Below are 25,310 nucleotides of genomic sequence, written 5' to 3'. Positions count from 1 at the left end.
TAAGTATAGAGAAATTGCTCTTGCTTGCTAGTTCCATACACCTCACCCATCGGAGCATTTAGACTTAGCCACCCCTTTCTCCTACTATAAAAACGGACATCTTCCTCAACTGACGCACAACCTATTTCGGCCTCTGAAACATACTACCAAACTCTATCTAAGATGGACTCCCACTCAACAGCTTCCTCAGGTGACCTTTCTCTCCAATCAGATGCACGTTACATTCCGATGAACCCCTTACCGAAATTTGATGCACCAGTGGAGGATTCTGAGAACGTGCTCACGCCTCCTCCAGCAAATGATCCACTTGCGATGGATAATACAAATTTTGAGAAGCAGGATTCCTCTGGTAAGGTAGGTGTACTATCTCCGGTGTGTTGTACGAGCTCTAGCGAGGGAAGTGTAGGGTCTTCGGTGACCCCGGCTAGGAGACGCCGGATTGCTTGCCAGCGGGATGGCATACGAAAGTGAAGGTTGAAAATTCCGGCGTGATGGCGGGAACAGAAGACAGGGTATTTGATCCTCGAATTCCTTTTTTTCCTCTACAGCTCTTTTTGCATTTTTTTTTCTAGTAATTAGGAACTCTAGAAATGGAGACTTTGATGTGATTAGTTTCTCTATTTTATCTACATGATGTTTGTCTTGCTATTGCTAGGATTTTATTCTTCTGTTCTTTTAGTGATCTTTTATATTATTTAAGTTGCTTCTATTATTCTTTATCATTCCCAAGACCTGACATTGGAAAGTGTGTGCTTTATATTTTTTAGGCCTTGTTTTGATTGAAAGAAAAACCTTTATGATGGAAAACTTTTTCTTGGGAAAAATTTTCTTTCCAAATTTATGTGGAAAAATAATATGGTTATGGTTAATTTAGAGGAATATTATCAAAAATTGAACGTCCCTCTAGGTAAAAGTTGAATATGGTTGGTTCAAGTTATATTTTTTGGTGTGTAAAAAACAAGTAACTTTTAGAAATGTTTTTCCTTTCTAAACTTTTTTCATAAAATTCCTGCAATCCTAAGAAGGCCTAAGATACTTATGTTATTCTTTAGCATTCCAAAGACCTGACATTTGGGACGTTAGTAATTGTAGCATGAATTATTACTTTATATTCCGATCTTAGGCAACTAAGTTTGAAAAAACACAAGCTTTAACATAAACTCAAGTTGTGTGGTTTTCCGTACTTAGCCACTGTCATGGTCGGATTCGGAGCATGACAGTGGCTTGGAAAAAAAAAATATATATATATATATATATATCTATATCTATATATATATATAGAGAGAGAGAGAGAGAGAGAAAGAGGAAAGTGTTTCTGAGCGCAAGTTCGGATAAGCTTATCTGAGCTTGAGCTCAAAATCTCACGTGGGCACACATTTTTTTGGGTGATCCAAAGAATTTATTTCAAAGGCCCTTACATGGATAGGGTGCCTACAAAAAATCAGATCCATAGAATTCCTAACTCTTCCATTTGTTGAGGGAAAAAATGGGCAGATGTGTGGAGAAACAGTATCTGTCCATTTTTTCCTCTCTTTTGAATGGGTTAGGATGAGCCTATGGACTTGATTTTTTGTAGGCACCCTATCCATGTAAAGGTCTTTCAAATGAATCCTTTGGATCACCCCAGAAATGTGGGCCCACATGACCTTTTGACGCTCGAGCCTAGATAAGCTATCTGAGCTCGAGCTCAGAAACACTATATATATATATATATATATATATATAAGAGGAGAAAAGTGTAGCTACACATACGTGTAGCTAACTTAGCTACACCGACGGCTTAAAATACAGTGGGCCCACATTGTTTGGTTGATGCAAACCATTCATTTGATGCACCCTCACATAGATAGGGTGTGCCCAAAAAATCAGCTCCATAGGATCATCCCAACCTTACGATTTGTGGAGGCAAAAATGGACATGTAAAAACCTTCACAAATCTGTCCATTTTTGCCTCCACAGTTTGAAGGGTTGAGATCATCCAATGGAGCTGATTTTTTGGGCACACCCTATCAATGTGAGGTCCTATCAAATGAATGTTTTGGATCACCCAAATAATGTGGTCCCACTGTATTTTAAGCCGTCGGTGTAGCGAAGTTAGCTACACGTATGTGTAGCTTCACTTAACTCATATAAGAGAGGATCGTTCAATGATCCAAATCTTTTGATTTGTGGTGCTCATTTGTGGAAAAACGGACAATTGGATGATCCCAACCTTTAATTATTGGGTGGACCTACTATTTTGCAACTGATATTTTGATGGGTGGGTCCACCATTTTAGGCCCATGGATTGCATTGTCCAGGATTACTGGTATATATATAGTTAGAGGGAGAGCATCATTCCCAAGAAATCCAAGCAAAAAGTTCCATTTTTGTTGTGGATGGCTTGGATATCATATTGAGGAGACAAGGGTGACACATCACCAGACATGCAATTATTAGCCAATAGACATCTCTGAGAGTCTCTTGGCATAGTGATGTAGATCATCTAGCCATTCAAAGGCCTGATGATCTAGATCCACAATCGTATTGATTAGATCTCGTATATCAAAGGCTGAAAGCTTCAAAGACGATATTAGATCAATTCCGCACCAATCCATCGAATCAAGTGTCAGATAACATGGATCATCGATCAACCCCAAGATATTGCCCGATCATTGTATCCACATGCCGATCACCCCAGATTATCCTTAGATCAGAATGGCAACCAAATCAACGACCCGCGTTGATCACAATGCTTCAAGAGTTTCTTTTTTACTATTTTTTTATTTTTGTTTTGAACAAAATTTATTTAGGTTGGTCGTCCAGGTTAGCTGTGTTTTATGCAAGTTTAGAAATTTTAGGACATTTGAGAGTTTCCAGGAATTTTAGAAATTTTAAGAAAGTTTAGAAAATTTAGGGATTTTGAGTATTTTTAGGAACTTTAGGAAATTGAGGTATTTTGGTAATTTAGAGTGGATGGAAATTTGGAGATTTCTTAGGAAGTTTATTTACTTTTTTTAGTTCAGTTAAAATAGGAAACTTGCAATGCGAAAGTTTATAAATTTCTATGCAAAGATGTAAACGAATTTAGGCCTACTTGAATACTAGACCATCATTGTCATTGAATCTAACTACTATGCTACAATAATACAATAGACATAAGATCCTATAATGCTAAGTTTGGTGCATTGAATGAATATAAAGAATGATCAGATACTATAATATTTTTTCTTGTTTTTATATATTACCAATGTCATTAGTTGCATTTGGTATTGATTAAGTGGCTTTTAATTTGGGTTTCATGTTAGTTTTCTATTCTTTTCCTAGAAAAATTGTTTCATGAAATTGGTATGTTGTAGCTAATAAGTATGAGAAATTTTATTTGGTTTTGTAGTATTACTATGATCCTGTCTCTCATCAAAGATTCCGATCAAAGGAGCAGGCTTTGGAGTTTCTGAAAATAAGTGTTGTCCAAAGACTCAGGCCTGAATCTGTGGATAGCCACACTGTGAGCTTGGTTTTAAATTTCGGTTTCGGGGGGTAGTTTCGGTCCTCACCGAAACCTAAATTTTAGCCGATATGCCGAAATTTCGGTCGAAATTCGGTAATGGCATTCGAAATGTCAGTTTTTTGGGTTGAAAATTCTGCCAAAATTTCGATAATTTCGGCTGAAATTCTGTAAAGAAATTTAAAAAAAAATATTGTGTCAAAAATTTCGCCTAAATTTTTGAAATTTCATTCGAAATTTCCAAAATTTCAACCAAAGTTTCCTAAATTTGGCAAATTTCAGCAATTTCTGTTTCAGAACATTTCGGTTTCGTTCCTCAATAAAATCCAAAATTTGGCCGAAATTCAAAACCTTGGTTGTGAGTTCTAGAATTTACTTCCTGGCGAGTTGAAGATCTATTAGAAACCAATATTTCATTGTTAGCCTTACCTATATGCTAATGTTCATTTTCAGTCTTCAGGAAGCTCTCGACATCATAAGGAAGGTGTTTGTCGCCCTAATGAGAAGAAGGCTATGAAGTTCAATTATGATGACACTCCTGAGACAGTCACATGGACTCTCACTAATCCTGCTGAAGGATTGTGGACACCATTTCTTGGTGAATAAATGGTCTCTGAGTTTACAAAGAAAGAATGGGAAGCTGCCTTTGAGCACCGTATCGGCGGTCCCAATTAATTACAAGAGTATTTTCATACTGTCATGTTCTTTCTGTGATCTAATCAGCACTTTGTTTTTTTGAGTTGCATGCTCTAAATCCTTCTTTGAATGTTTTTTCCTTGTTTGATTATCAGATATTGTCTCTTTTACAAATGATGACGACACACATTTTGGCATGCATTTTTTGAATTAGCAATTAGTTCTTAAAACTTCCCTTTAGTGAAACAGCTCCATTAATTATCACTGGCTTCTTTGTTGGGCCTTTGGGCCCACTTGAATAGCCAACAGCATATCAATTGGAAAACATTTTACTCAGGAACCCAAACTTGATGCAAATAAAGTTATTTTGTTTTCATTTTATGTTCCGTCACCTCAGCTTTTCGATCAGGACTATTAATTTTCGATACAATCCCAAGATAGTACTGATCATCTCGAGGCCAAACCTCAAAGTAGTTTCTTCTAAGATCTGTTAGGGAACGGATGGTGGATTATTGATAATCAGTTGATCAATTTTGTCCACTTTGTGCAATGCTTTGTTGGGTCATCGTCTATACATCGAATAATCTGTGTATTTTTCAGACCCGATGATTCCTCTTCCTAAAGGCTCAAAGAGAGAAGAGAGATGAGAGACTACTAGCAAGGTGTGGTAAAAGTTCATGTTCAGAGAAATATGTAGGGTGGAGAATAAAAAATGAGGAGCAAGAGCTAAAAGATAGTGCCCAACTAGAAGCCCTCTTGTAGACACCCCCATTTTGCTATACTTTAAAAAGCAAAAGATTTGATAGTTTGTCAAGTTTCGAGTTCGTATTCCACCTAAGATTAAGCATCTGTGCATTTTAGGATAGATTTTGCCTCGTTGAAGGAATTCTGAAGTTGATTCGTGATCCTGAAGGTTTCTAGGGTGTTCCAATGCTATTTAGAAGATGAAAATTCAAGTTTCCAACCAACTGAAAAAAAACCTGTTATTTTTAGAATTTTTGGGTTTTCCCTCATTTTTGCCCATTTTTACACTACAGGGGTATTTGGTCATTCCCGATGTGTCTCGTTTGACCCCCGAGTTATATTTGAGAAATTTTGAGTGATTTTACAAATTTTGAAAAAGCTGATATTTTTATAAACTCATAGGGCTTCCACATTTTCATCATCTTATGGATATTTCAATCATTTCTCATATATCCAAAACCATCTCGAGGGTACGGCTGATGGATTAGGAGTAATTTCGTAAAATTTGAAAAACCTGCTAAATTTAGATCTCTCAAGATTTTCTCTTACTCTTGCACTTCGAGGGTATTTTAGACATTTCCAACATATCATATTTGGTCCCTAAGTTGTGTCTAAGAAATCTTGAGTCCGTTCATACATTTTTGGAAATCTGCTATTTTTGGAATTTCTCAGGGTTTTTCCTAGTCTTGCCAAATTCTAGCACCTCGGGGTAATTTGGTCTTTTCCTGTGTAATTCTTTTGATCCCTGAAATATGTCTGAGAGATTATGAATGATTTCCTGAATTTTGAAAAACCTGCTAAATTTAGAATTTCTCAGGGGTTTCACTTAATTTGGAAATTCTAAGTGTTGAGGGCATTTTGGGTATTTTCAAGGGATACCAAATGATCCTGTTTAATATTGCTCACCGAAATGACCCAATTTTAAAAGTTTCTATTTTTGAAGTTTAATCACAAAGACTTTCCATTTTTAATTTTTTCCTTTAGGGGTGAACCAATCTGAGGGTATTTTGGTCGCATTTGGATGTCCAACAGTTAAATAGGGGCATTTTGGTCCGAAAAGTTATTTTCCAAACAAGATGGTTCGATCATGTGTGAGGGATGCACCATAAATGTCAAATGGGTTGGGTCCATATATAGAATGTTGAATTTAGAAAGATTTTATTGAATTTTTACGAAAAAACCCGAAACCCGTGTGAAATGGCCATGGGACTAAAGCCCGCAAAGATGGAGCTCATGTGGGTTCACCCCTATGGGTCAACCACCATGGTGGACGCCCCACATGGCTGACTCACATGAGTTGAGCACCCAACCTTGTGACATCATATCACAATGGTGACATCATATTTCTTAAAAGAAAAATAAAAAAGAATAAAAAAAGAAAAGAAGGAAAGAAGGAAAAGATAAATGATTGCTTAAAAATATTTTCTTCCAAAGAAGCAAAGTGGAATGAGAATAGCATGTCTTGATTGATAAGAAATTAAGATTTGAATCAAATCCAATTTGGAAAAAAGAAAAAAAGAAAGCAAGAGAGGAAAATTGGAAACAAGCCAAAAAATGGGAGCTCTCACATTGGAAACTATTATTTTTCTCTTAACTCTAGCTTTTTTATATAAAAATCAAAGCAAACTATCCTAGTAAGGAGCCAAAAAAAATCCAAATTCGTCATTTTTCTCTCCTCCAAAAAAAAAAGAAAAAAAGAAAGGAGAAAAAAACCTCTTCTCTCTTGAAGTGTGTTCATCTCTCTCAAGGGTTCTTCACAAAAGAGATTCTTGAATTCCCTTTTCTCCTTCAACAAATCACACATCAAGGATCTTCGGGGTGTTCTTTGGGTCTTCTTCATCATATAAAAGGGTGCGACAAAGCGTATACCTCGGATCTACGCACCCTAGAGACAATGAGCGCGATCAACGGTAGGTTCTTTAACTTTGTAATATCAAAAGTAGAAAAGCATGCTAGGGTTTTACTTTTGATAGATCAAATCAATGAATCTTTCCTTGAAATTCCAGTATGTTATAATATAGATTATAAGTTTTCAAAATTCAAAATTTCACCAAAAATTAATTTTTCTCCATTTAATAATGATTTTCTTTCATTTTTTATTCAATATTTATTTAAATCGGATTATCCAAGCAAGTGTTTGAAAACGTGGGTTTCTTTAAAAACTGATATTTTTTGGGATTTCTATAAATAAAATACTACTTGAAACTTAATTTCCAATCGCGGTTTGGCCGTTTAAATTTTCATTCTATTTTTTAAAAAATAACCCCGAAAGGGGTTATTTCTTAATGAACGAAGCCAAAAGTATATCAAACCATGTCCAAAATTTGCAAAATCTTGTTTCCAAACCAATTTTTTGATTTCCAGACCACCCAAAAAGTTTCGGATTTTTTTAAATTTTTTTAATCTGGTTTTAAATTATTTTAAATTTCGGCCATTTTTAATAAAAATCAAAAGGTTTTAAAAATTGATGAAACTCTCCAGAATTAATGCGCAATAATAAATTGAATTTCTTATGAAATTGTTTTTTCGAAAAAAGTTTTTTTTATTTGTTTTCTAATCGCTTCTTCGTTTTGCGTGTCGTAATTCTTTTTTATATATATTAAATTAATGAAATTTCAAATCTTTTTCCTACAAACCAGTAGTTTAGGCCATTAGAAGGTCAGTAAAAAAATTTCAAAAGATTTTACAAAGGTTTAATATGATTTCACAATTTTCTTTTAAAAAAACGGGTTTTAATTCCTAGGAAACGAAATCCCCTTTTTATTCAAAAATCAATTTTATGGAGGAGCAATAATTATTAGGTCTTGAAATTTTGACAGTAAATCATATAACCTATTTTATATCTATTGGAATTGGTACATGATTTTAGGATACCATTTAATCTACTCTTTAATTGATTCATTGATTTTATCCGAAGTTTGTGTGAATTTTAATTGGCATCAAATCTTGATAAACACCTTTGAAATTTTTACAGTAGTTTAATACCATGATTCTAATCTATATTGTAACAATTTTACTTGATTTGAGATTCGTATGCTATGAGTTGATTTGTTAATTTGTAATCTGACCTAAATTTTAGAAATTCAAAAATTGATAGCAAAACTTATTCCAAATTCATGAAACTCTTCCAGTAGTCTCAACCCATTCATATCTTGTTACTGAAAAAGTTACAATGAATTTAGAGTTCGATTGCTTAGGGTAACTGTGTAATCCTTGCAATATGGTCTTAATGTTAATAAATCACTACTTAATAGCAAATCAACACAAAAGTCAGTAAAAACTTCCAAAAAATCCTAAGTTTTCATTATATATTTAACCTTAAAAATTTTTGACACAAAAACCCTAGAGGTTATAGATTCCCTTTGTAAATTGATTATGTTGTGATGGTTTAACTGCCGAGATCGCATTCATAATCGTATACTAATTGTGATCGTTCTTGCATAATTTGAGCATGTAAATTATAGTATGTTTTTTGCTTCGAGGTCTACTGTCCACGAAAATCCTGAGAATTATGCCAGGCAATAATATACTATAATTTATGTGTTAAATTATACAAGGATTGAGAGCACGATGCCCTTCCATGGATGCAACTCAAGGCTGAAATTTGCCAACAATAGAGCCTTTGGTATTCCTTAGATGTTAGGAATCGAAAATCTTTGAAAAATTAAAAATTATTTACTTAATAAATTAAGATCATTTGATCAATGCTTTTGGGAACCGTTGGATAACGGTATCTCTTCGTAAGGACCTTTAGAACCAATTAGGGAATACATTAAAATTAGATCTTAGGATGCATGTCACTTAATTCGCAAATTAATATAGAGTTAAATGAGCCATTTAAAAGAAATTCAAAAGAGTTAACTTTTAGAATTGAAGACCGATTATCGGGCAGGAATGATGCATGTGGTGGTAACTCCCCATACCTTCCATTCTCGTGACCAGGTAACGAGTCTAGATTTCTGGTCAATTATGGGTCCTAGATCCCTCATCTAGGTGGCGACTCTATCACTCTCTTTTGTGTGGAATTCGGATTGCCTTAGTGATCCCAAGTTCACGAAAAAGATGAATTAAATCACACCTTGCTAAGCTCGGCGGCTTACTCCTGCCCTTATGGGTACTGGGCTGCACATTTCTTTGCACCCTATGGCTTGGTTGCTGCCTGCTTGGTTGGGTAATTAAAATCAATAATAAAAAGCACAAGCCATTCGCGTGGGTACGAGAGACCAAGAGAGAGCATGGCGGCTCGCGCCCCACCCCTCTCGCGGGATCGGGTCCCGTAGTTTGGCGACTCTGCTGGGGATCACCTAACTTCATTAAAATTTCAAAAGATAATTCGTTTGAATTTATTTAACTGGCTCATAAAAAACTCTATCTTATATCTTATACTTGTTAGATTAGTTTGTATATTTTATTTCCTCATCACATTTTACTCAAATGTAATCTAACAAAACCTGAAGGCATCATAGAATGCGTAAACTTATTGCACACACTTACATCACTTGCATCTAAACCATTGCATCTCACATGCACACACGTCCTATTTTAGGAACCCGGAGTGTTATCTTGTATGGTTGACTGGGATTTCATCACCTGGTGCCTCTGTGCTAGAGAAGCATTCCACTCTTAGCCTAGTACCTTTATGGTGCGTAAACAGATCTCTTGCTCACGTACTGATACGCCGGACACTGGTACAGTATATTGAGCACGGATTCGCATTAAGAAAACTCTTGGCCTTACCCCTAGATTACCCCACACATGCATATAGTATACGAACACACGTGCATCACGTGTGTGAGCTTAGATTAGGATATCTTATCCAATAGTGTCTAGATTAGGTCGTAGTCCATGTTCCAATGGCTACGATCGATTCTTAGGAACACTAACAAAGTCTTGAGTCGAGATCCTCTCTCCACTCCGCTAGATTAGGATTTGGGTTTGATGCCTTCAGGTAACACTGCTAAAATGTACGAAGATTAAAAAACTTTTCCTTTGGGAGTAGGATATAAATCCCATCTTTCCTAAGATCTCTTAGGATTAGCCATTCCTGATATACCCGTTGAAAGCAATCCTATGCAATCTCATCTTTTGATCGTGTGTCTATCATTCGCCTCTTGTGGGATTCGATTATGTCTTCATTCCCTTTCTCAATTGGCAGGAATTGTGTCTCAATCATTTGATTGTGTAATCTTGATGATCAGATCGTACTTGTACCCTTAGTCTCTTCTTACTTTAAGGGAAATATTTTTCAATAATATTTTGCTAAGTCCTTCAGAGTTCACTCTCATGATCCTTGAACTATGGGCATTTTCTTATACAATTTTATCATCATTGTCATGTTTTGGTCCTTTAGGATTCATCTTATTGTCCCAATTACTTGCTTACTCCATAATCTTTTTCAGTCATTAAGAAGAAACACTCCATGAATGTCAAGCTCATATACCTCGTGTTCATTGTTTCCATGACAGAAAGTTGGCACCATAGCTAAGTCTACCACTCCTTGGGTTCGGACTTCTTCACGGTTGGAGAGGAAATCTGTCTCTCCACCTCCCTCTGTGAGAACTCCGGCGTCCCCTTCTTTCTCCTCACCCATGGCAGAAAACCAAGAGAATCCTCCGCTCGCTATTGTTGCTGAAACTCTTGCCTTAGTTCTCCAGCAATTACAAGAGATCAAAGATAAAAATCAGGCCATCAAAGCCCAACTTGCTGAGAAACTCGGGCCATCGCCTTCTAGTTCTAAAGGTAAAGAGCCCATGCACTATACAGCTACTTCTGCAGCACCAGCCCAGCCAACGTTCATCCCTATCCCAGATAAAACTGAAGAAGAGTTTGAGAAAAAACAGTACAACGAAGATAACAGTAAACTTCCTTAATCGATGGTTGATAGGTCGGTTATGGAAAAATTGGACAGTCTAACCAAGAAGGTTCAAGATATGCAATGTCAAGATCAAGGAGGTTTCAATCCAAGTGACCTCACATTGTTCCCTGAAATCCGTCTCCCGGCAAACTTCCAGATGCTAGACTTCGACAAATACGACGGCATTGGTTGTCCCGTCACTCACTTCCATCATGTGTCAGCCTCAAGGCCTATCTCCCGAGGAAATGGCCCAACTATTTCCTGTTTCCCTCACTAAAGTTGCTAGAAGATGGTTCATGATCTTAGACAAAACCCGTTATAAGACATGGAAAGACATAGGGGAATAATTTATCAAACAGTTCAAGTATGATGATGGCACCGAGATCACCAGAAAAGATCTGGAGATGACCAAACAAGATACGAAGGAGTCTTTCCTAACTTTTGTGAAAAGATGGAGAAGGTTAGTGGCGCAGATGATGGAGCGCCCTTCTGAAGAAGAACAGGTCCAGATGATTATGAAGAATATATCCTCTCAGCTCCAATATCACATGTCTCTCCAATATTATCCGGATTTCAAACACTTCATCGTAGCAGGCACACAGATTGAGGAAGCTATGGCTCAAGGGGTATTTAACCGAAGTAACCCGAATACCAGAGAATTCAGGAAGCCTCCATCAGCTGAAATTAATAACCTTCCCGCTCTAAGCCTCAGCCTCCAAAACCTCAGAACCCCATGGTGATGGACTATACCCAACCTGCTGCCGCACCTCGACCACAGGCCCATACAGAATTTACCCCTCTCCCTCTTCCACCATCTGAGATACTCAAGGAGTGTCTAGCCTCAGGTCGCATAACCCTACCCGACATTAGGGCTCCTCCCAATCCTTTGCCAGCAAATTGGCGAGCAGATCAACACTGCGAATACCATAGAAATTCCGGCCATCTCACTGATAATTGCATTGCCCTAAAATTCAGAATCCAGAGGTTGCTCGACAATAGAGGCCTTGTGTTCGAGCCAAGACCCAATGCTACCAATAACCCATTACCTGGTCATGCAAACCCTGCTGCTGCTGTCAGTGCTATAACCATAGGAGACCCAAATTTTGATCCTCTCACTCTTATCTGTGCCTTAGAACCTACCTCTGAACGTCTGGTCAGATCCTTTTGAAGAAGAAGAAGATACGAACAGTGAAGATGTTCTAGTAGCTGCTATCCTGATGTGAACCAGCCTTTGCCGAGCCTCCAAAGCTAGACAGTTGCAGCGGTTAAAGTTTTAGTCATTTACTATTTTATGTTGAGTCAGTCATCATGGTCAGTACAATTGTTGAGTCCGGTCTTACAGTTCAAGGTCAATGCCTAGTCCAGGCAAGGTATCTTTTGTTTTTCTTTTTATTTAGAGTTGTGAATCCTGAGCATGTTCAGGATAGGTCGTCAGATGTAATAGCTTTTTCTTTAAATAAAATTTCAGTCATAATAGTTCATTTGTGTCTGTTTCTTAAGTATGCTTCTGATCTTAAAGTAAGACTCCCTCCTCGAGGACAAAATTGACGAAACTCCACTTGAGTCACAGCAATTACTTGAACAAGAGGAGGAGGGCCAATCCCAACCTTTCAAAGATGAAATTGAAGTGATAAACACTGGCACTGAAACTTTGATTCAGTGAAGGCCGATTGAAAATACATTACCCTCAGTGTAGTTAGTCAATCTTTGTCATTCTATGTTCACTCCTTCAGGGCTGCTCAATCCTTTGAGTAGTGCCTTTTATCTAAGTTTTCTCTTTAGAAAGAGTCAATCGTCGTTCTTATGTCCAAATGATGCAACTGTCTTGCCTCGGCAGCTCCCTGCGATCGTATGAAAGAGCTCGGTAATCTAGTCAAGCAGCCTCATTTCAAAGAAGATCAACTCAGAAAAATTCAGAAGTAGAAACATCAGAAAGCCCAGCTTCCGTAAAAATATCATACCCCAGGAAGGCACCTTAAGCTTGGAAGAGCCTCATATGCAATGGTGGTTGAGCCAATTTCTCAGAAAGATGAACCATTAAAATTCAGAATCTCCTTCCAGTTAGTTAAATACTATCCTGGTCAAAAAATATTTATCTAAACACCTGTCAAGAGGCAAATCCCACTTTTCCATGATTATATCCAAGAGAGCCGTTATTCTAGATTACCAATTTCAAGTATCTTATTCAAGGTTTCAGTTATCAAAATCCCCAGAAGACAAGACCAGCAGTCTCTTTGAGAAAAATCTTGTTGAAGTTTCATAAAAGTGTTCCTAATCCATTCTTGTTAGTAATGGTTCTTCGTTCCTAAGGTTTGCCGTTTCATCATTTGTCAAAGTCCTAGTTTCCAATATCTTTGTCGGGCACGATCTATAATATCCCCGATTTCATTGAGTTCAAAAAATCAAAAATTCATCAAATCCAATCTTACGTCAAATTCAAGTTCATGAAAAATCTCTAAATTCTTCGTTGTTGAATTCATCAATCAAAGCTATCTCGTTTCTTTGAGCCCGTTTGGGAACGGTGCCTCTTTTCTCGAGTCCATTTGTGAATGGTCTCGTCTTCTCCTTGAACCCGTTTGTGAACGGTGTCTCTTTTCCTCAAGTCCATTTGTGAATGGTCTCATGTCTTCCTTGAGCCCGTTTGTGAACGGTGCCTCATTTCTCGAGTCCATTTGTGAATGGTCTCATATCCTCCTTGAGGTCGTTTGTGAACGATGCCTCATTGTCTGAGTCCATTTGAAAATGGTATTTTCTCTTTGAACATCATATAAATGTGATGTCTCATTCCTTGGAATTCGTATAAATACAATATTCCATTGTCCCTGAGTTATCCTTGAGCATCATATGAATATGGTGTCTCATTTTTTGGAAATCCGTATAAGTACGTCATTTCATTCTCCCTGAGTCCATTTGAAAATGGTCTTTTCTCTTTGAACATCATATAAATGTGATGTCTCATTCCTTGGAATTCGTATAAATACAATATTCCATTGTCCCTGAGTTATCCTTGAGCATCATATGAATATGGTGTCTCGTTTTCTGGAAATCCGTATAAGTACGTCATTTCATTCTCCCTGAGTCCATTTGAAAATGGTCTTTTCTCTTTGAACATCATATAAATGTGATGTCTCATTCCTTGGAATTCGTATAAATGCGATATTCCATTGTCCCTGAGTTATCTTTGAGCATCATATGAATATGGTGTCTCGTTTTCTGGAAATCCGTATAAATACGTCATTTCATTCTCCCTGAGTCCATTTGAAAATGGTCTTTTCTCTTTGAACATCATATAAATGTGATGTCTCATTCCTTGGAATTCGTATAAATACGATATTCCATTGTCCCTGAGTTATCTTTGAGCATCATATGAATATTGTGTCTCGTTTTCTGAAAATCCGTATAAATACGTCATTTCATTCTCCATGAGTCCATTTGAAAGTGGTCTTTTCTCTTTAAACATCATACGAATATGATGTCTCTTTTCCTTGGAATTCGTATAAATACGATATTCCATTATCTCTGAGTTATCTTTGAGTATCATATGAATATGATGTCTCATTTTCCTTGGCATTCGTATAAATACGATGTTCCATTATCTCTGAGTTATCTTTGGACATCATATAAATGTGATGTCTCATTTCCGTGGAATTCATATAAATGCGTTGATTCATTCTCTCCAGGTCCATTCGAAAATGGTCTCTTACTCTCTTGAGCACCGTACAAATACGATATCTCATTCTTCCATAGTCTATTAAAAAATAGTCTCTTATTCTTCTTTGGGATCCATAAAAATATGGTTGTTCATTCTTTGGGAAACCATACAAAGTCGGTGTCTCATTCTAATATCTCATTCCTTGTGAGCCTGTACAAATACGAGGCCTCATTCTTGTTGAATCCATTCGAAATAATATCTAGTGTCCTTTGAATCCATATAAATATGTCTGAGCTCATTCAAAAATGATGCTTCGTTTTCATTAAAAATCTTTCGAAAGTCATCCATTATTCTCTCTAAGACCATTTGGGAATGGCGTCTCATTTCCTCGGAAACCGTTCAAAAACGGTATTCCTTTTTCCCTCCAAAAATCCGTTTGAAAATGGTATCCCATTCCTTCATTGCTCGTTCGAAAACGGCGCCGCATCATAATCATCTTTTGTTCTGGATTGCAAGATTTTTGCACCCAGAATAAATCCGATTCTCTGTTATTCTAAACTGTCATCTCATGGTGTTTAGAGTAAATGATTTTGATATATGTTCAAATTCTATGATTTCATCTAGGGTCTTGCATTATGTTAGGTTGCATTGTGTCTAGAGAGTCCTTTGTCGATCAAAGCTACGCAAAATGGCACTGTCACTTTTGCTTTGGTGTTCGATGACTACGTCATCTCTACTAAAGAGGGGCATCTGTAGACACCCCCATTTTGCTAGGCTTTAAAAAGCAAAAGATTCGGTAGTATCATCAATTTTTATATCCGTATTCAGCATTAGATTAGGCATCCATGCTTTTTAGAGTAGATTTCATTTCATTATGAGAGTTTTGAAGTTGATTCGCAATCCTGAAGGTCTCTAAGGGGTTCCTTTGGCCTCTCAAAGATGAAAGTTCAAGTTTCCAAGCAAATGAAAAAACCTGCTATTTTTAGAATTTTCAGGGTTTTCCTCATTTTTGCCTATTTTGTACTGCAGGGGTATTTTGGTCATTCCCGATGTGTCTCGTTTGACCCCCGAGTTATATTTGAGAAATCTTGAGTGATTTTATAAATTTTGAAAAAGCTGCTATTTTTAGAAACTCATGGGGCTTCCACATTTTCATCATCTTATGGATATTTCAATCATTTCTCATATGTCCAAAACCATCTCGAGGGTACGGCTGATGGATTATGAGTAATTTCGTAAGCTTTGAGAAACCTGCTAAATTTAGATCTCTCAAGATTTTCTCTTAGTCTTGCACTTCGGGGGTATTTTAGACATTTCCAAACATATCATATTTGGTCCCTAAGTTGTGTCTAAGAAATCTTGAGTCCGTTCATAAATTTTTGAAAATCTGCTATTTTTGGAATTTCTCAGGGTTTTCCCTAGTCTCGCCAAAATTCTAGCACCTTAGGGTAATTTGGTCTTTTCCTGTGTAATTCTTTTGATCCCCGAAATATGTCTGACAGATTATGAATGATTTCCTGAATTTTGGAAAACCTGCTAAATTTAGAATTTCTCAGGAATTTCGCTTAATTTGGAAATTTTAAGTGTTGAGGGCATTTTGGGTATTTTCAGGAGATACCAAATGATTCTGTTTAATATTCCTCACCGAAAAGACCCAATTTTAAAAGTTTCTATTTTTGAAGTTTGACCACAAAGACTTTCCATTTTTAATTTTTCCCTTTAGGGGTGAACCAATCTGAGGGTATTTTGGTCGCATTTGGATGTCTAATAGTCAAGTAGGGGCATTTTGGTCCGAAAAGTTATTTCCCAAAAAAGATGGTCCGATCATGTGTGAGGGATGCACCATAAATGTCAAATGGGTTGGGTTCATATATAGAATGTTGAATTTAGAAAGATTTTATTGATTTTTTACGGAAAAACCCGAAACCCGTGTGATTGGTCCATTGGGCTAAAGCCCGCAAAGATGGAGCTCATGTGGGTTCACTCATATGGGTCAACCACCATGGTGGGCGGCCCACATGGTTGACCCACATGAGTTGAGCACCCACCTTGATGATGTCACAATGGTGACATCATATTTGTTAAAAGAAAAATAAAAAGAATAAAAAATGAAAAGAATGAAAGAATGAAAAGATGAATGATTGCTTAAAAAGGTTTTCTTCCAAAGAAGCAATGTGGAATGAGAATAACATGTCTTGATTGACAAGAAATTAAGATTGGAATCAAATCCAATTTGGAAACAAAAAAGAAAGAAAGCAAGAGGGGAAAATTGGAAACAGGCCAAAAAGGGAGCTCTCATATTGGAAATTGTTATTTCTCTCTTAACCCTAACTTTTTTTTATATAAAAATCAAAGCAAACAATCCAGAAAAAAATCCAAATTCGTCCATTTTCTCTCTCCTCCCAAGAAAAAAAAATTTCTTTTCTCCCTTGAAGTGTGATCTCTCTCTCAAGTGTTCTTCAAAAAAAGAATTCTTGAATTCCTTCTTCTTCTCCAAGGCATCATACAATCAAGAATTATTTGAGTGTTCTTTGGGTCTTCTTCATCATAAAAAAGGGTGCGACAAAGCGTATACCTCGGATCTACGCACCCTAAAGTCAAGGAGCGCGATCAACGTGGTGGAAATAAATAAAAAAGCAAAGAAAGAAAGGGAAGAAAGGACGCAGGATCGAGCGTCGGCGAGATTTTTCGGAATTTTCGGCTTTTGGATTCGGCGAGGATCTCCATCACAGGTAGGTGCACTATTCTCAGATTTTTCTATGATTATTTGGTATTCTTTATATATTTTTGCATGGTTTTTAGCATTTAATTGAATTTAATTCGATATTATATGTGTGTGCATGATCTACATGAGTGTTTCAATTCTGATTCGTCCCAAAATTTAATACACTGATCTATTTAAATAGACTAAAATAACCATCGGATCGGATCGGACATTGAATCAAACGATTTTGAAAATTTGAGTGAAGAGTGGAATTTCATTTAAAATAATGGCTGAGAAATTACAAAAGTTGAAAAAATAGCTATCTCAGGATGATTTGTTTTGTGGAATTTCAAATTTTTCTTGTGTTCATCACATCAGAACAAGGTTAAAGGACATTTTCCGGAGTCGTAATTTTCACGAAAATCGTGTTTTAAAAATAGAAAACTCTTCAAAAATATCTTTTTGACGAAGAAAAATAAAATATATACTACACAGATTCCAAAATTAATAAAATTTTGTGGAAAAATAATATGATACTGATAAATTCTACCATGAAGTTTTGAGAAATTTTGGATTTTTTTTATATATTATTTAATGTTTTCTTTGAAAATTATCAGATTTTGTGAGAATTTTTACTGACATCAGATCACAATTAAAATTCTCAACATTTTTACAGTAGTCTTATATTTCATATTTCTTGCTGCTGTAAAATTTCAAGTGATTTGGATTTTGTTTCCTACGGGTTGTAGTGTAAATCCATAATCTGGTCTTAAAATTGAAAAATCCGAAATTGGTAGTAAATGGTTTTTAAAATTCATGAAAATCTCACAACATGCTATGTTTACCCATATCTTATTTGTGTAGAAATTTCAATGAATTTAGATTTCTATTTCTAGTAGTTTCTGTGTTATTTTAACAATCTGGTCATATTATTGTTAAATCAAAATTAAATAGGAGCTTAATGTAAAAATCTGTAAAACTTTTCCAGTAAGCTACATACATTCCCATTTTGCTGCTGTAGAAATTTCAATCCATTTCGAATTCGTTTGCAATAAATTCACTTGTAAAATCACTCATGCGGTTTAAAATTGATAAAATCCACTCAAAATTGAAATTAATTAAAAATCATTATCAAAATTTCTAAAGAACCTTAAATTTTTGTTACATATTAATTCTTTAATCCATTGAAACAGAAATCTTAGGATCTTTAGATTTCCCTGGTAAAATGGCCAGTGCATCCATAATCGTATCTCAATTGCAACCGATCTTTGACAATTTGAATATTTAAGCTATAGCATGTTATTGGCTCCGAGATTACTGTCCACGGAAATCCTGAGATATGCCAGACAATAAGGTGCTATAACCTAAGTATTAAATTACACAAGGAAAGAGCGCACGATTCCCTTCCTTGGATGCCATTCGAGGCCGAAATTGGAGAACCCTAGAACCTTTGGTATTCCTTAAATGTCCAGAAACCGAAAATTCTTGAAATCTAAAAATAATTAACTTCAAGAACTTGAATCAATTTATCTCGTGTCTTTCGGAACCATTGGATTATGGTTTTCGATATAAGAACCATTAGAGCCCAACTTAGGAACACTTATGTCAGGTCGTGTCCTAGGTCTTAGGGAGTCTTAGGTTTTAGGGAGTCCTAGAGTTAGAAGTCCAGCCTTATCACGGACGTTTGCTATGGATAGCAACCGTGCCATAGGTATAGTTACACTAGTCACCCAAATTTTCCCTAGGACAAGCCTAGTTACCTAGGATGTAGGTTAACCTGCATTAGTCTAAGGGACAACTTGCACTTAGATAGGATCATATAGCATCTTAGATGAAATCCTAGGATAATAAAATCTTCAACTTGAATTAAATAACTTCTCTTAAAACTGTTGAAACAGTCAATCCAGTCTAGATCGGTGTCTTAGTTGAGTTAGGCATAAGTAGCTTAGCTTAGGTGCACCGAACTACGTCGACTCTGATCCCAGTGAGGCTTGGGTACGTAGGCAGCTTGGATGTCTGATGGCATACCAACCGCGAGTCGGCTCCACAACAAATTGTGGGGTTTTGTATATTAATTTTCTTGTAAATTCTTAATTAAATCACTTAGGATTTTCCATGAAATTAGAATTTTAGGAGAGCTTTCACCTAGATTGAATCCAGACAAATTAAGAAATCAAGATACACATTTAGGATTCACACTGAAATTAGATCATATGATGCATGTCACATAATTCGCATAATAACAAAGAGTTGAATGAGCCATTTAAAATAAATTTAAAAGAGTTAACTTTTGGAATTGAAGACCGATTATCAGGCAGGAATGGTGCATGTGGTGGATAACTCCCCATACCTTCCATTCTTGTAACCAGGTAGCGAGTCTAGATTTCTGGTTAATTATGGGTCCTAGATCCCACATCTAGGTGGCGACTCTGTCAGTCTCTTTTGTGTGGAATTCGGATTGCCTTAGTGATCCGAAGTTCACATAAAAGATGAATTAAAATCAATAATAAAAATGCACATGCCAATCGCGTGGGTACGAGAGACCAAGAGAAGGCGTGGCGGCTCACGCCTCACCCCTCTCGCGGGATCGGGTCCCACATCAAAATACTCATTTGGATGCTCCCATCAAAACTGATTGGAGCCTTTTCTCGCCGCAATCCAATTGGAGTGCAGCAGTTATTTTGCTACATCTCTTTGTGGATTGTCTTGCTCCGATCAAAACATTAATGGTAGTTTGGATGATTAATTGTTTGCTAAGGCATTGGATCTTTTTTGCCAGAATTCAATCTTGAAGCATCACTATCTATCGACACTAGACATGGATATGAAGTCTGATACTCTTGATTACTGGCGGATATTCTTCGGCGCTGCAAAATCACATATCTTTGATGTGATCGAGTTTGCGATTACTATCGCAGCATCTGATTATCCAAAGGAGTTACGAATGCGGAGAGATAGAATTGCCGAGAAGCTCTACTCATTTCAAATTCCTCAGAGTTTTGGCTGCGATCACGTCAAGCCAACAGTTTCAGAAGTGGATGATGGTGTGTTTAACGGTGGTTTTGGTATGGATGGTGGTTTTGAGGGAGCTGTGTTTGGTGGGAAGACGAGCGAAGTGAATAGTAGACCGACCGAGGGCAGTGACATTCCGTTTGATGATCAGTTGATCAATTCCATCTGCGAGGAGATTGAAGACATGGGTCAGATTGTTGGGGAGGTTCTGAGGATCAAAGAGATTCTTAGCAATAATCAGGATGAGGTTGATCTCCAATTCCCTTTTGCCCATTTGTATATATTTGTGTCTATTTCTTATGTTGGTTCTGTTAGTAGCGCTTTGGTGATCATTTTATTAAAATATACAATTGATTATGAATTCTCTGATTTGTTGCTTGGTTATATATATATATATATAGTTGTTTAATTGAGAAGAAAATTATATATAATATGAATTATGTGAGTTGTTACTTGATTATAGTTGATCTGATGAGAAATTTCTTGTTTAATTTGGGGGTTTATATTTGTATAATTTTAAGATCCGTTTTCTGCAGTGTTATTCAATCTGTTTTCTCGTTTATGGAGATATTAGGATTAGATACTATTTCCTTTATATAAAGTAGTAACAGTGTATACAACTCAATTCAACTCAACAAAGCCTTTGTCCCAAACTAGTTGGGGTCGGCTAAATGAATCCTTTAGAAAAAATTTCATGAAGAAGGTGGAAGGAATCTACCCGGCTCTAATCATTTTATCCTATCCAAGGTCATGTTCTCTGTTATGTTCCAAGCTATCAAGTCTTTCCTCACTGTTTCTACCCATGTTGTTTTCGGTCTGCCCCTATCTCTTTTTACTCCATCAATTTGGCACGAGTCGCCTCTTCTCACCGGAGCATCCACAGGCCTACGTTGAATATGTCCAAACCATCTTAAGCGGTGCTCTCTCATCTTCTCCCCAATTGGTGCCACTGCCACCCCCACCTTTTTATAAATGTTTTCATTTTTAATTCTATCTAACCTTGTGTGGCCGCACATCCATCTAAGCATTCGCATTTCCACTACACTCATCTGCACATGTTGTTTGGATTATATTCATTTTTTATTCTATCTTACCTTCTCATGTGTTTGGATTATAAGGTTTTTTAGTAATGATTTTAATTGATGTTTGATTAATATATTATTTATAGGTGTTAGTAGATAGTATTGCTCTTTTTTATTATTATTACTTTTTTACTTCTCTGGGATTTGATTTTGATTGGAGTTTCTTTCTTTGTTGTTGTTTACAGTCCGATGATGTACTGTTTGGGTCTTTGAGGAGACTTCAGCTGATGACGCTGTCTGTGGAAATTTTGAAGGTTCGAATTGGATCTTTTCTTATTGAAATTACTTTATAATTAAGTTCCAAAAAGCATGAATTTATGCATGCAATTTCAAATTAATGGTGATGTGCAAAGCTGAGTTTTTCATTGGAAATTTACCATTTTCTCTCATGAAACGGAGATTGGCAAGGCTGTTAATAACTTTTGCAAGTGTCGGTCAAAGAGGATTCGTCAGCTTGCCCGCGTTCTTATTGAGTATGTTTTCTTTTGCATTGCTGGAAATTCATTGAAATCTTTACCTCTTGCTTGCATATTCATTTTGATTTTCTTTTGTCGGTTAATACCTTCATTTAGTAATTGGATATCAAATGTGGTTGTTAGTAAGGGAGAAGACCCATAACAGACTCACTCCTGTATCTTATATATTTATTGATGGCTTTTTTCTGTGGGGTTTAGTTTCCTTCATATTTATGAAATGGATTAGCAAACCCATTTTTCTTCTTAGAACATTATCATTCTCTTCTATATTGCTGTATATGTATGTGTTGATTTTTTATGTGAAAAAAGTCTTTTTGTAATTCAAACTTACAATGGGGTGTTTTTAGTCATTACATGTATGCTTTTGGGCTTCCCTCCAAAAAGACTAAAGTCATGAGAAAACTTTAGTCCTAGATGGGAAGTGTGAGAGGATGAGAGTGGCCATATATATATATACTTTCACTCTCTTAACCTTGTGAATAAGCAAGAGGTCATGGGGATCCTACGCGCACGGATCGCCCACTTGGGTCCGGTGGGCTTTTGATCTTACCACACGCGCGCGCCGCTCCGCTCGGCCGGCCGCGCGCGTAGACCTAATGCTTTTCTTTTTATTTATTTAATTTTTCCTTTTAACGGTCAAGAATTTATTTATTTTTGTATTAACTCTTTTTTTACATTTTGAGATTCCTTAATCGTGGTTTAGTGACCGTTTGGAAAGCGTCTCTCACGCACTTAAAGAGTGCGACGTTTCACCCTAACGTGTCGATTACCTTTCTAAATAAATTGGTTTTAGAGAAAACATAAAGAGATCATTCACGGATTCTTCTTCCGCTCTTTCTCTTCTCTAGTTTTCTCTCTGGTTTTCTGCTCAAGGCTTCTGGCAAATATAAGCGAGTTCTTAGGCATCCGGGCTGCGTGAGTGCACACCCCTGGAGCGAGAGTTGTTGTATCCTGGAGGCATACGCCGAGACGCCCATCTGCACCGTTGATTTGTCATAGTGGAGGCGAGATTTGCCTTAAGGACAGCGAAGATTCTTGGTGCCTCAACTCGATAAGTGATCTAACGATTTCTTTTTCCTTTACAGATTATTATTGCAGAAAATAGTATTATTGATCTCTGTCTTCAAGTTGTGAGATTAATTTGTTATAAGGTGTTCTCGAATCCTAAATTACAGATTTGCACATCAACTTTTCTAACAGTATATAGCTTTCCAGATCCTCTTCATCTTGCATTGTCTTCGGGATACCACACCCATTCTTGGTTTCTAAATAGATCAATGATTCTCATTTCAATTTCTTAATATCTTTTCATGATTTCAAGGCATGAGTAGGGTTTCATTTTTTTGTATGAAAAACTTGATAGACTCTTATACTTTTGTGACCACCTTAGCCTGAAGCTTTTGTCAATTCAAGTGCATTACCACATGTCAAGGCAACGAGTCCTAGTCTTGGCCTTGGAGCATGACTTCATAGCAGTGAAGCTTTTTCGGTTTCTCATTAATCTACAAATAGTTTCTAAGTCTATTTTCAAATATTTTTTTAAGTGGATGAAATATGATCAACATAACACTTTATATTTCTTTAGTAGTGAGCCATAGATTGATGATTTGATTGAATTTTCCTTATTTTAATCTATTAAATAGTCAAAACATATTGTTCTTTTCTGTAATTGTTGGCCAATACTTACAACCTGAATTATTTATTGTCTCTTGTAGTGGGTGGAAGAATATGGTGGATGAATGGTTAAATGCTTCAGTTGCTAATGAAGGTAAGAATTCATACTGCGTGTTGTAGTTGGTGGACGTGTTTATCTATTCTCCAGTTCTACTTCTAACTCAATTTTGTAAAAGTTCTGAATATGTTTATGTTCTGAAATAGCATACCAATGGCATACTCAATTGACTTGAATTTATGATTGTAGGAGGTTTGCCAGATACTGTGAATCTTTCTATTGTGGATGAAGGTGGTCTCCCCTGTCCCCCTCTGGATGAAGGGCTTTCTTGACTAATTCCTTTGAGCGATCTCAGGTAAATTACTTATGATACAGATAATTGATTTTTCCCTCTTCAAAGTAAAGGAATATCCTACTTGATTTTATTCTTTCTCTAAAAGGATGAACTGACTTAGCTCTTTATTTGTGTTTCTCCTATGTACCAATCCAAAGTTCTTTGACGGCATGGATGATGATGGAAGTGAGTTTGTTAAACCCATGTCAGTAAATCATACCCCCGATAGGAAGCCACAAAATCCGCATGAGGCAAACGTACCAAAGGAAGATAAGAACAAGTTGAGAAAACAAAAAATCATTAACAAGCAATCCAAGCCCTCAAGCATTGAATCGAGACCAGAGAGGCCACCAAATCTAAGCTCGGAGCATACAGCTAAGGGAGATGCAATGTTACAACAACGGTCAGACCTGAATCCAGTTCAAAAGAAGCAGCAGAACAGTTTGCAGGATGTAAGTATTACACAATGCCATGTCATCTGGCCATTAGCAGGCTATAAATTTATTTAGTCAAACCATTACACAGTTTTTGAGTTCAATCATCAGTACATCTGATCTCTGAATCTTGTTTTCTAGAAATCGAAGTATTTGGATGAATCGTCGATCCTAGTGAAGCTCAAGGCTACGAAGAGAAAACTTCAAGAAGGGTACCAACAAGCAGAGAATGGTATGTTAGCCTATGATTTATGCGATCCCTATTGTTTTCTGCACCTTGTGAGTCAGATTGATCTAACAGCCATTGTAATTTCCTTTGTGACAGCGAAAAAGAAACGAACAGTACAGTTCATGGAGTTGCGTTATCTTCCAAAGCAGGGACTCGATCATATGGACTCCAACTCTATATCTAAAACCATTACTCAAATGGGCGATTGTTATCTTTTTGAGTTGGCCCGTTTTTGGCATCAACTCTATTCGACGTTTCCAATTTCCCGTAGTTTCTCTGGGGCCTTCATAGCCAGTTTGGTCTTGTTGACATAACATATGTATAGAATAGGCCCCATTTACATCATGTATGTACATAGACAGCACTAATCAAGTGCACTCTCATATCATGACACTTCATTGTATCTCTTTTTCAATATCAATGTATAAACATTTTGCATCTTTTTCACATGCAGTTCATCATTCAAAAATTCAAATCCTCGCTTCCTGCCCGTGGCCTCCTAATTCAGTTCAAGCCATTTTTTCTTCTTCTATGATTTATGTTCGCTATCTTGGTCGCACTTCCATGTTTGGGAAGTGAGAAACTTCTCTCACATTGCTTAGAACTGTTTCTGCTTAGCTTCTTTATTGTTTTCTTTGTCCAGCTGGGTGTTGATTTGTAAGAATTAATTATCTTCTTCTTGATTGATCTTTCATTTAGTTTTTACAGTGAGTGCGTGTGCTGAAATTTAATGGTTTTGGTTCTTCAAATTATGTGATCTCTATTTTTCAACAAAATCAAGAGGCAATGACCTAATGTATAAAAAAAAGGGTGTTGAGACTTGGACTGGTATTTCTATTCATTGGTTCTTTACAAATTTTCTTAGATTTTGGGCATGTAATTTCTCAAATGATCTGATACCTGAATTATGCTTTTTTGGTGTTAATCATGATGATTAGTGATGTGCTTAGCAGAGGGAGGGAGGAAGATAAACTAGCAGTTAACACTCACAAAA

At 36.6% G+C, this 25,310-nt stretch overlaps 1 pseudogene across 1 annotated transcript; it reads left to right on the top strand.

Annotated features, from left to right (window-relative positions):
* The first annotated feature begins 476 nt into the window (after window positions 1-476).
* On the top strand, window positions 477-24,756 carry LOC143882339 (putative mediator of RNA polymerase II transcription subunit 26b; annotated as a pseudogene). Its single transcript, XR_013252173.1, has 9 exons — window positions 477-512; window positions 19,857-20,336; window positions 21,357-21,426; window positions 21,563-21,644; window positions 23,363-23,415; window positions 23,569-23,674; window positions 23,812-24,105; window positions 24,229-24,319; window positions 24,413-24,756. The product of XR_013252173.1 is annotated as a putative mediator of RNA polymerase II transcription subunit 26b (transcript).
* The last annotated feature ends 554 nt before the right edge of the window (window positions 24,757-25,310 follow it).

The sequence above is a fragment of the Tasmannia lanceolata genome, unplaced genomic scaffold (assembly GCF_043159265.1).
Source record: "Tasmannia lanceolata isolate RefF3 unplaced genomic scaffold, GAP_Taslan_0.1 ptg000007l, whole genome shotgun sequence".
In the NCBI taxonomy this organism is placed as follows: domain Eukaryota; kingdom Viridiplantae; phylum Streptophyta; class Magnoliopsida; order Canellales; family Winteraceae; genus Tasmannia; species Tasmannia lanceolata.
The sequence above is the reverse complement of the archived record's forward strand: the minus strand, read 5'-3'. Positions and strand labels throughout refer to the sequence as shown.